Source organism: Leucopleurus acutus, assembly GCF_964270905.1.
Source record: "Leucopleurus acutus genome assembly, chromosome: 10".
NCBI classification, from domain to species: Eukaryota; Metazoa; Chordata; class Mammalia; order Artiodactyla; family Delphinidae; genus Leucopleurus; species Leucopleurus acutus.
In genome coordinates this window covers 4791412-4804190 of record NC_139153.1, presented here as the reverse complement: position 1 = coordinate 4804190, position 12779 = coordinate 4791412, and the positions used below count along the sequence as shown (strand labels likewise).

The window sequence follows — 12779 nt, the reverse complement described above, 5'->3', positions numbered from 1 at the left end:
GAAAGAAAAATGAAAGGTAGCCAGAAGAAAACAATCACACATTATGTACACAGGGATAAAGACAAGAATGACAGCCAACTTCTTATTGGAAAGAATGCAGGCCAGAAGACAGTGAAGCAACATCTCTAAAGTACTGAAACAAAAAACAAACAAACAAAAAGACTGCCAGCCAAGAATTCTATATCCAGCGAAAACAGCCTCTATAAATCAAGGCAAATTAAAGACTTCTTCAGACATACAAAAATCCATGAAAGGATTCATTGCCAGCAAATCTGCACCGCAAGAAATGTTAAAAGAAGTCCGTCTTTCAGAAGGAAAATGTACCAGGTAGAAATCTATAACTACAAAGAAAAATGAAGAGCACTGGAAATGGTAAATAGAATACACATACAGTACTTGACAAAGGCTTTAATTACAATGAGATAGCAGATTCACCTACATTATTAAAATAAAGGGTTAGGGTTAACACTAACAAGATACACATATCATAATACACGTTAACTTCCAAAATGCCTGTCTTCCAAAATAAAGTACCTTGATTAACCGAACTCATTTCCCATCACACATTTCTGTAAATTACAGAGTCAATATTATCTTTTTTATAAAAAGAAACCCCAAGGTACAAGTTATTTGTCCAGTAATAGTGAGTCTTTTAGAGAAGTGAAATTAAAATATTCTTGGTTCCAGTCCAGTGTTCTATTACACAAACCCTTTTAAAGGGCCTGCCTACAGACAGTTCCCTGGAATAAAGTATGATGGCAGTTAATATATAATTTATCTATTTTCCATCATCTCCAGGGAACCCCAGAGTCACTTAGAAGCTACAAAGACAGCAAAGAATGTTCCTTGCTTTCAAGAAGTCTGAAAAACAATATTAGCTTTTAATAAATTGGTCAGGTTACCCCAAATTGGCAAAAGAAGAAAACATTTGCCAAGTCTTCTTGAGGAAAATGAATTTATCAAAGCAAAGGTGTCAAAGCAGTAACAGCAAAACAAAGCTTCAGGGTTGGGTGCTGAAATAGGAAAAAGAAAACACTAATATTTAATGCCACTCTATTATAGTCCAAACCTCAGAGGGAATGTGGTTAGTAAGAATAAAACCTCTGTAAAATCACTGATGCCAAACAGACTACAGAATGGGAATCTTGCCTACTATCCCTCTGAATACAAAATGTTAAACACAATTCATACACTCAGATTCCTTGAGACCACAGGCAGATCTTATAATCCAACTTCACAGTGAGTGAATCTCACTCTCAGAAAGACTAAATGGTACACAGTATAATTCAGGATATTCCTCTAACAGAATTCTAGGGGAAAGCTACTGCTGTTACCCTAACTGGACCAACATTCTTTACTCTGTAAAGACAAAAGGAAAATTATGTGATTTCATAATGAATATCATGCCAAGAGAAAGTAGCATTCTTTCAGCGCTTTACTCCAAGTAAGCCATCAGGTAACTGTCCTCTTAATATAAAAATAAAATTTATCAAAAGAAATATTATTAGTTATAAACCCAAGAGAATTTAAAACGTATGTTCAAACAAAAACTTATACACGAATGTTCATAACAGCATTATTCATAATTGCCAAAAGGTGAAAACAATGCAAATGTCCATCACTGATGAATGATTCAACAAAATGTGATCTATCCATACAATGAATTATTATTCAGCCATAAGAAAGACATTAAGTACTGAAACATGCTACAACATAGATGAACCTTAAAAACATTAAGTAAAAGAGGGCTTCCCTGTTGGCGCAGTGGTTAAGAATCTGCCTGCCAATGCAGGAGACATGGGTTTGATCCCCTGTCCGGGAAGATCCCGCATGCCGCAGTGCAACTAAGCCCGTGCACCACAACTACTGAGCCTGCGCTCTACAGCAAGAGAAGCCACCGCCATGAGGAGCCCGTGCACAGGAACGAAGACCCAACGCAGCCAACAAAAAATAAATAGTAAAAATAAATGAATTTTTAAAAAATTAAGTAAAAGAAGCCAGAAACAAAAGGCCATATGTTATATGATTTCATTTAAATGAAATGTACAGAACAGACAAACCAATAGGGACAAAAATCAGACTAGCGATTGCCAGAGGATGAGGAAAGGAACTGCTTAACGGATACGAGGTTTCATTTTGGGATGATGAAAATATTCTGGATCTAGACAGTGGTGGTGGTGGTGGCTGCACAACATTGTGAATGTACTAAAAGCCTCTGAACCACACATTTTAAATGGTGAAAATGATGAATTTTATGTTACGTGAATTTTACCTCAGTAGGAAAAAAGAAGTATTTTCTAAGTGTTAGTTATCTAGTACCTGTATCTCTCACTACTTAACAAAATGCTGTGTTCATAAAAATCTTTCAAAAACACTTTTTAAAAATCTAATATACTGACATTCTAGAAAAGAATAAAGACAGTACACGGATCACTGGTTGTCAGGGGCTGGTGAGGGGGGAGTTAAATAGGTGAGGCACAAGTTTTTTAGAGCACTGAAACTACTCTATATGACACTGTAATGCTGAATATAAGATATTAAAAGTTTGTCAAAACCCATAGAACTTTAAAGCACAAAGAATAAACCTTAATGTGTGCAAATTTTGAAACAATCATTTGAGAGATAAAGAGATCTCAGCATGGAATGCAGAATGCAATAAAACAATCTAAATCTATTACACATATGAAACAACCTCATTTGGGGGTGGAGGAATAAGGTGCTGACCCCTAAGTAATGCTGGAAATAAGTGGAGTCTATCAGTCTAAAGGCAAAAGGAACTATCCATAAGCACTGTACTCTAGTTGATAAAGTGTTTTCCCACAGGGGGACAGATTAACAATTCTCAAACCACTTCACATGAATACTGGAACTGAAGAATTAAGTAAATGGATGCCAGAGGGTGGGAGCCAGGTTTCTCATTAGTGGAGTGGAAGAGGTTACAATGATCCATGTGGTAAGGAATTAGCGTTGGAAATATCAGTATGAATTCATGTTTAGCTTAGCTTAGCTTAGCTACATACAGAAATATTTATAGATATGTGTATATACACAGCTTAATATATACACCCATCTCCTTGCTCTGTCACTCAGACTGCCTAGAAGCAACAACACTCTGGTAGCAACCAGCACATCTAGCACCCAAATCTTGGTTTCAAATACCATTTTCCAACACAAGGAACTAGAGCTCCTTAGAAAAATGACTGTACGACTGAGGAATGACATATAAAAGATGAGCCTGAAGCATTTTATGTTGCCAAAAAGGAAGTATTCACACACAAAGGGGAGGGATACAGGAGCCAAATGAAAGGGCTCCCAGTGGCCAAAGCTGGACAATTTGAGCAATGATATTTATGTAGATACTCTACCTTTAAGGAGGTAGAGCATAACTCATCACTCACCAAGTGTGGGCTATGCATAGTGACTTTCTTCCAGAGTATAGTATAGAAAGGGAGGCACAAAAGGGTAGCTTTACAGTGGAGAAAACAAACACTAGCACAAGTTAAGTGATGAAGGTTAACAGTAACACTGATAAGTCATATGTACTCTTGAAATGTGATGAGAATGGCACTTTACCTCTGTGGTCTTCCTTCCAAAATCATATTACATCAGTCTAACCATTAGAAAAACATCAGACAAATGTCCAATTGAAAGACATTCTACAAAAATACCTGATCAGTTATCTTCAAAATTGCCAAGGTCATTAAAAACAAGGAAAGTCTGATATATTGGCTCAACCAAGAGAAGCTAAGGAGACATGACTATTAAATGTAATGTGGCATGCTGAATGGGATCCTGGAACACAAAAAAGGACATTAAAGAAAAAACTGTGGAACTCTGAATAAAGTATAGACTTAGTAACAATGCATCAATATTGATTAATTGTGACATATGTAACACACTAATGTAAGATGTTAATAACTGGGTGTGGGAAACCGGGTGTGGGATAGACAGGAACTCTCTGTACTATCTCTACAATAATTCACTAAATCTAACACTGCTCTAAATAAAACATTTATTATTTTTTAATTTTTTTTGCGGTACGCGGGCCTCTCACTGTTGTGGCCTCTCCCGTTGGGAAGCACAGGCTCCGGACGCGCAGGCTCAGCGGCCATGGCTCACGGGCCCAGCCGCTCTGCGGCATGTGGGATCCTCCCGAACCGGGGCACGAACCCGTGTCCCCTGCATCAGCAGGCGGACTCTCAACCACTGCGCCACCAGGGAAGCCCCTAAAACATTTATTTTTAAAGTTTATTTTTATAAAGTTGTAAACATTTATACATGGTCTTGGCCCTCAAGAAGCTTGTTGTCTCATTGTGAGGTAAGATACATGCTCATGAAAGAAGTATAAAATACAAAAGTAAGAAAATATTAAATTGAGAAATACAGATAAAAGTATTTAGGAATATGGAGAAGGTCTACAAGTGTAAGGGAAAACTTCATCAAGGAGGTAAAACTTAAGTTTGTACCTTAAAATGTACTTCAGGGTACCAAAGTAAAAAAGAACGATGATAAATTGGTACACTTACAAGAAACAGAAGGGTGAAGAAGCAAGGAAAAACTAAAAGAAATGAAAGTATTTAGCCCTGAAAGTGAAGACTTAAATAAGAGGCATAAGAGCAGTGTTCAAATACTTCAACGGTCATGTAACAGAACTAACAGAGTTACATCATATGCCCATTTAACTTACTAGCTGACCTCTGGTAAAATGTGACCAACACTCAAGGACAAAGAGAGTGACAGCTGCTCTACAGAGCCACAACAGGAAATGCCAATTTGGAAAGACAGGAAGCAGGTGGCCAAGTTCTTCTCTACAACTTTCAGAGGACAGTGTGCATGTGAGCCCAATGAAGCAGAAACTTAGATTCAAATCCTGCAAACATTTATTGACCACTTACCATGTGGCAGGTGCTTCCATACATATTATCTCATTTAATATTCATAACATATCGATAAACATTTATTAATGTTTTGTATTTATACATTAACAGCCTCAATGTACAAATACAGTAAAATTAATCCTGCAAGAAAGCAGGAACACATTAAAATTCTCCACCATCCCCCACTCTCTGATAAGCATTTGATAGCTCTTAAAAGGCAAAATTTTTTTGAAGGCCTACACATCTACATAATTTTCTCCCTCTTGCTCCTTCCTTCAGTCAAGCTTAGTGGCTCTCGGTCTGTAAAATGCTTAAGAACTAAATAATTATAAATGCAAAACATGCACACTACGCTTTTTAAACAATTTAAGGGATTTTCAAGTACAGTTTTCATCTTATGTAATTTTTGTCTCAAGCACTGACTTTAGAGCCAAATCCTGTGGATGAGGTGCAGCCCCATCTCAGGCTTATTCCATGGGCACTGTAAGGCAGCATCAGGGAAAGGAGGTAGAGAGGCTGACTCCTACTGCAACATGAAGAAGAACATTCTAACAACAATCAGAGCTATCTAAAAATGGCACGGGCTACCTCAAAGTAATGAATTTTCTGTCATCAAGGGTGTTCAAACAGAGGCTGAAAAATCACTGAGAACATGTGAGAAGAGAGCAATTGGGTAAGAAGCTAAAATCTCTTCCAAATCTTAGATTCTATAATGGGGAGACTTTTAAAACCTGACAGGTGGGCAATCTAGCTGAGAACAACAAAATGAAGAAAGACACCAAGGCAAGAATGACATGGTATGTGGAAAAGCCCAATGCTGGGGAAACACAGAAGCATTTCCATCAGCAGATGCCTGTATTTGCTATTTCATCTGCCAGGAAAGCTCTTCCATCTCTTAGGCCACAGCTCAAACATCTTCTCCTCATTGAGGCCTCCCCACCACCCCCACCAGTCACTCACTTGTCACATCAGCTTGTTTTATTTTCTTCATGGTTCACATTAGGAGTCAGCAAACTTTTTCTTTAAAGGGCCAGACCACAGGCCAAATCCAGCTTGCCCCATGTTTTTGTATGGCCTATGAGCTAAGAATGGTTTTTACATTTTTAAATGGTTGAAAAAAAATCAAAAAGCAGAATTCAAACGTTTTGTGACACGGGAAAATTGTATGAAATTAAAATTTCAACGTCCAAAGTTTAATGAGAACACAGACACACTCGTTCATGTACTGTACTGCCTGTGGCTGCTTTTGCACTAAAACAAGACAGTTGAGTAGCTTCAACAGAAATTGTATGGCCCATAAAGCCTAAAATATTTAGTTTCTGGTCTTTTACAGAAAAAGTTTGCTAATCACTAATTTGTAGCATTACCTGAAATTATCTCTATTTGCTTATTTGCTATCCTCATTCTCACAGACACAGAATAAAGCTCCATGAGGGCAGGGACTCTGCCCCCCACTGTTGCTCAGTACTTACCTAGAAAAAAATCCTGGAACAAAATAAGGGCTCAACAAATACTTGACTGATAAATTAATGAGTGATCCATAAATACCACTCTGAGGAGTTCAAACTTAAGCCTTCAGCCATTATAGGTTTTGTACATATATGACAGGCAAAAGAAAAGGGGAAATATTCCAGTAGAGGGGAGCAAAGAGTTTAAAGTAATGGTGGTCATCAATTAGTCCAGGTTATTGGGTTTCTTCATTAAATTGTACAGGTTTTTTGTGCTCATAAAAGATTCTCTCAACTACTGTAAGGTGTCACAACACTGTCAGCTGACTGTGCTTCTGTTTATCATAAGATGCAAATACTCTGAGGAATCTCATTTCCTATACCTGGTACACAGCAGCCACACCATGCCAAAGCTTAATAAGTACTCATAATTTTAATAGATCTAGATCACATGCTAATGAATTTTTAATATCTGAATCCTTCCTATGCTGCTGATCATCAATCTATTCTGTAAGCAGCTGAAAACTCTTCAGAAATTAAAAGGTTACCGCCCACAAACCAGAAGCAGCATTATAATCTTTCTATACTAGCCAGAGAGTGGGTGTGTGATTTCAAAAAAAAATACAAGTCAACTCTGTCGGTAGAGGACAAGGTATTGTTGCATTAAAATCCCACCCATAAGCATCATTTGTTACACACTAGTAAAACTACCACCTACTCATAATCCGAGTCTCACTCTTCCAATACAAGTGGAGAAAAAAATGTATCTACCTCCTGGAGGAATCTTGTCATTAACACATTAACATTTTCATAAGGTTCTCTCCTTCCAGGCTTTGCAACAATTTCTATACACAGGTACTTCAAAGACAAGGATTTGGTTTAGTCAATAACTTCCAAATGTAAGATACTGGTCAGACGGCATAAACAAATCAAAGTTTTGCTTTATTCTAAAGCAGCTACCTGCTTTTTAATTTAGGAATTCAGACCTTTCATAGAGATGCTTATGGTACAGGTACCTCTGATAAGTATGTCAGACTTAACAGCAACCATTTTGGATTAAGACAAGTGTGTGTTCATCTTCCTTTCCTCTATGACAAGTCAGGATGAAAAGGCAGCCTGCAAAAGCACTGACTAAGATCTACCAAGACTAATGTGTAAAGTGTCACCAAAGAGAGGGGAAATCAGCCAACAGTTTAAGTGGGCTGCTTCAAGAAACTACTGCAGATTCACCTGGGGGATGTTCACCATCAATGTTAGCGATGAACCAAACCAACCCCTGGACAAACACTACACATACCTTTGCTTAAGCTGAAAAAGCTGGGGTCTGCAAGCTATAAATGGATCTCTGGCCCTTTAGAGAAGGTGCAACTCACTGAGCCCCTCTTCCCTTCCTAAAAGGGTTAATAAAAGGCACCTGGGACCCAGCCCAGACTCGCATGCCACCGCGCACCACCAATTCCCCCCGTTCCCAGAACTGCCGGCTCCCTCCTCCCCTCAAACGACAAGTTCAAAATCAAAACAAAAGGTGCAAAACTGCTTTCAGGTGGCAACGGCTAAGCCCCAGTGGCCAACTTCTAGGGACGCCAGGGCAAGCGAGGGCTCGTAGGATCCCCGACCCCCTAGAGCCAGCTTCCAGACAGTCCTTCGGGCCTCGGCCCACCTCCTCACACGTCCCTCCCTCCCCGCGGCCCTGGATGGGGTGCTGGGAAGGGGACGAGGCGAAGGGGAGGGAAGAGAAACCCCAGGGTCAAAATGACAGCGGAACGGGCCAGAAAAGAGGCCCGGAGGGATGCTGGGGGTCGAGCCCTAGGCCCAGGGCTTCAGCCCCGAACGGTGGCGACCAAGGGTCCCACCCGCGCCAGGCCGCGAGCAGGAGGCCCGGGCAGCGTCGGCGCCGCCGCCCGGCCACGCTCCCCTCACAACTCTCCCCTCCCGGGCCACAGGGGCCGTTGAGGGGCCGCGGCCGCCGCCAGCGTCGGAGGCGGGGGCACTCACTCACCGGCGGGGAGGGGAGGAGCAGCCGGCGTCTCCGCCAGCGCCGTCGCTCGCGCTCAAGCACCGGCTCCTGCCGCTGCGGCCGCCGAGCCCGGTCCATCCCCCCCCAACCACCCCCCTCCCGGCCCTCCCCCCGCGCCGCCTCAGCCGCCTCAGCCGCCGCCTCCGCAGCCGCCGCGGTCGCCACGGCCGCCTCAGTCCCAGCACGGGAGCGCGAACCGGCGCGAGGAGACGAGAGCGCGCGCGCCTGCCGCCACCACCCACAACCTCCGCCCCCGGCAGGCGGCGCACGCGCGAGGCGGCGGCGGGCGCGCGCACGCTGCAGGGGGGGCACGGCCCCGAAAGACGTGGTCCCGCCCACCCACGCGGTCCCGGGGGCCTGGGCTGTTTCGCTGCAGGTTAGCTCTTCACCGCCTAAAGCGCTGGGAACCGAGTTCCTCTGGCCTGGCCCCGATTTCTGAGAGCGAAGGGCCACGGCAGCTCAGGTGTGAGCGGATTTCTGACCGCCGCTCCGGGTCCCTCACCTGTTCTGCTTACCTTCAATCGTAAGGCCTTCTTTCCTCCTCGGATCCAGCAGGTTTTCGGCCGCTGCTGGCAGGGGCTTATTACTATTTCACGTCCGCTTTTACCACTCAAGGGAACACAAGCAGCTATCAGCCTACCCCTTTATTACTGCATTTTCCTAATTCATTTATTCGTTCATCGCTTATGTATTGAGGCTCCTTCCGTGTGCTAGGCCCTGTATGAGTTACTGGAAGTACAACGTGGGGATAAAGAGTCATGAAGTTAGAACCCGTGAAGAAGGAAAACGTTAAAGGGAGAATCTCAAAAAAATTAAAATTTGCAAATAGTAAAATCTCTTCTGAGAGGTGCATGGTGCTAAGAGAGCCTGTATTAGGGGGAGGAAGGAAGGAGATTGACTCAGGCAAGGATTTTCCGGCTGGAATCTGAAGGCTGACTTGGAGGGACTTAATTATGTCCAGGGGATGAGAGCTTGGCGTGGCCGGAATGGGGCACTGAATGTGGAGTGGAGTGTGAGTCGGGGCAGGGGACCAGTTAGGAGGCTGCCTTAACAGTCAAAGCAAGGTAGACTGGTGGTAGAGAAGAGTCCTTTCTAGGGAGTTAATGGACAGGACTTGATAGATTAAGATTGAGGCCAAGGAGGTGGCAAGGTTGACTGTTAGATTTGAGGTTGGTGGGGATGTATCTGTAGATCTCAGGAGCTCTTGAAGAAGCCCGTTGAGGAAAGTAACTCAGAATGGATGATAAACGTAAAAGCTAAAACTATTAAGTAAATTTCTAGAAAAAAACATACAGAAAAAAGTCTTTGTGATTATGACATAGGCAAAGATTTCTTAGGACACAGAAAGCATGAACCATAAAAGAAATGATTCATAAGTTGAACTTAATCAAAATTTTAAACTTTTGTTCTTTGAAAGACACCATAAAGAAAATGAAAAGGCAAGCCATAGATAGCAGGGGGGATTTGGAGTACAATATATTTGACAAAAAACTTGAATCCAGAATATATAAAGAACTCTTATAAGTGAATAGTAAGACAACCCAAAAAACAATGGGCAAAAGATTTTAATAAACACTTCACTGAAGAAGATATAAAAATGGCAAGTAAGGGACTTCCCTGGTGGTCCAGTGGGTAAGACTCCGAGCTCCCAATGCAGGGGACCTGGGTTTGATCCTGGTCGGGGAACTAGATCCAACATGCATGCCGCAAGTAAGAGTCCACATGCCGCAACTAAGAAGCCCACGTGCCGCAATGAAGATCCCGCATGCTGCAATTAAGACCCGGCGCAGCCTAAATAAATAAATATTTTCTTTAAGTGGCCAATAAGCAACAAAAAGACGTTCAGTATCTTTTGTCATCCAGGGATTTGCAAACTAAAACCACAAGGAGATGCCTCTACACCCTCATTACAGTAGCTAGAATTAAAAAGACTGATGACCCCGCAACCACATTCCTACACATATCCTTAACTATACTTAAGCTCCAAATAAAGATAATAACAAAGTCATACTTCCACCTAACATGACACAATTAACCTGCATACAACCAAAACACATATAACACTTTCCACAAAAGAGGATGCAGCGCTTTCCTGGTGGTGCAGTGGTTAAAACTCCGCCTGCCAACGCAGGGGACACAGGTTCGAGCCCTGGTCCGGGAAGGTCCCACATGCCACGGAGCAACTAAGCCCGTGTGCCACAACTACTGAGCCTGTGCTCTAGAGCCCACAAGCCACAACTACTGAGCTCTCATGCCACAACTACTGAAGCCTGCACAGCTAGAGCCCGTGCTCTGCAGCAAGAGATGCCACTGCAATGAGAAGCCCGCACAACGCAATGAAGAGTAGCACCTGCTCTTGCTGCAACTAGAGAAAGCCTGCATGCAGCAATGAAGACCCAACACAGCCAAAAGTAAATAAATAAAATAAATTAAAAAACAAAAGAGGATGCAAACTTCTTGGGTGATATTCCCTTTCTGCTTTTGACATCCTGTAACTTAATACTGTGCTATAAAGTTAACTGTATTATTAATACATCTCCGTCGTGCAGCAGCAATCAAATCTTTGCCTGTTGATTGAGAAGCATGAGATTCCCCAAAAGACCAAATGACAACCTCAACTTCCAATTTAACAAACATTTTTGTGTCTCCTGATGGAAACATTTTTCCCTTTGGAACTAAGACCTCTAGACTAGCAGAGCTTCTGGCCATTTCTCCTTCCAGGCAAAATGAGCAACCAGGTGCACTGCTTGAGGTTTTGCCAAAAGGTAGGCTATTCCTTCACTGTTATTCTTCAAGAGTATCCCAGAAAGGGGCTGCAGCGCTGCAGCAGTCTGTTTTCACCGAGCCTGCATATTGTACGGGACCTGTGTAAACCAGGCTGTAAACCACGACTGAATTTTCTCTTCCCCAGTCTGCTGGTCATAGAGGATGCCCCATGAGACTGTAGGTGTGGGCTGAGAGAGAGAAGACAGTGCAGCAGGAGCAGTGGCCGTGGGCATGTGGGCCACTTCTTCACACAACTTACTTGTGCCTTATGTGTGCTTATTCAAGCCCAGTCTCATACATGCCACTTCACTGAAAATGGAGCGCAGCTGGGCATGCACAACTTTATAGCTTGTGGATCAGACAACACCCAGGTCATTCGTGATGGGCAGCTCCAGTCACATGGTAACTTGATGGCTCATGGTTAAGAGTTCAGTCTCTGTTAAGGCTCTGTAGCAAGCCAAAGGCTGTTTCTCAAAAAGAGAGTAGTGGACCTCCCTGGTGGCACAGTGGTTATTGCATATATAGTATACCCTAATGAAGTTATTGTTAAAAAAGAATTCATTTGATGGGATTTATAGCAGGTTAGAAACAGAAGAACAGAGGATTAGTGAACTAAAAGACATGCAGCAGAAAGTATTCACATTAAAGCACAGAAAGGGACCTCCCTGGTGGCGTAGTAGTTAAGAATCCTCCTGCCAATGCAGGGGACACGGGTTCAATCCCTGGTCCAGGAAGATCCCACATGCCGCAGAGCAACTAAGCCCGTGCGCCACAACTACTGAGCCTGTGCTCTAGAGCCCGTGAGTCACAACTACTGAGCCTGTGTGCCACAGCTACTGAAGCCCGCGTGCCTAGAGCCCAGGCTCCGCAGCAAGAGAAGCCACAGCAATGAGAGGCCCGCACGCTGCAACGAAGAGTAACCCCTGCTTGATGCAACTAGAGAAAGCCCACGCACAGCAACGAAGACCCAATGCAGCCAAAAATAAATAAATAAATAAAAAATTTTTAAAGTTTATACAGAGAGACAAAGCCCCAGAAGAGTCAACACAATATTGAAGAAGAGCTTAGAGACCAGACACTATCTGACTTTAAGCCTCACTATAAAGCTACAGTAATTAAGATGGAGTGGTATTGGTGAAAGAGTGGACAAATAGATGAATGGAACAGAATACAGCACCCAGAAATAGATCCATATAAATATAATCAACTTTTCTTTGACAAAAGAGCAAATTCAATGCAATGGAGAAAAGCAATCTTTTCAACAAATGGTTCTGGGACAACTGGACATTCATATGCGAAAAATGAATCTAAATACAGACTTTATACCCTTCACAGAAATGAACTCAAAATGTATCATAGGCCTAAGTATAAAAGTCAAAACTTGAAACTCCTAGAAGATAACATAGGAGAAAATCTAGACAACCCTGGGTATTGTGATAAGTTTTTAGATACAACACAAAAGCATGACCTATATGTCTTAGTCCATTCAGCCTGCTATAACAATGTACCACAGACTGGTTAGCTTGTAAACAGCAGAAATTTATTTCTCCCAGATCTGGAAGCTGGAAGTCCAAGGTTGTAGTGTTGGCATCGTTAGGTGAGAACCCTCTTCTGGGTTTCAGACATCTTGTATCCTCACATGGTAGAAGGGGCTGAGAAATCTCCCTGGAG

General features: G+C 42.6%; 1 protein-coding gene across 4 annotated transcripts in view; it reads right to left on the bottom strand.

Annotated features, from left to right (window-relative positions):
- Positions 1-8395, bottom strand: part of TMCC1 (transmembrane and coiled-coil domain family 1) — a 220758-nt gene extending 212363 nt beyond the window's left edge. For all 4 annotated transcript variants that reach the window (XM_082847639.1, XM_082847640.1, XM_082847642.1 and 1 more), the window contains exon 1: positions 8325-8395. The gene's annotated coding sequence lies outside the window, so the exon portion shown is untranslated. The remainder of the gene's footprint in view (positions 1-8324) is intronic.
- Between the last annotated feature and the right edge of the window lie 4384 nt (positions 8396-12779).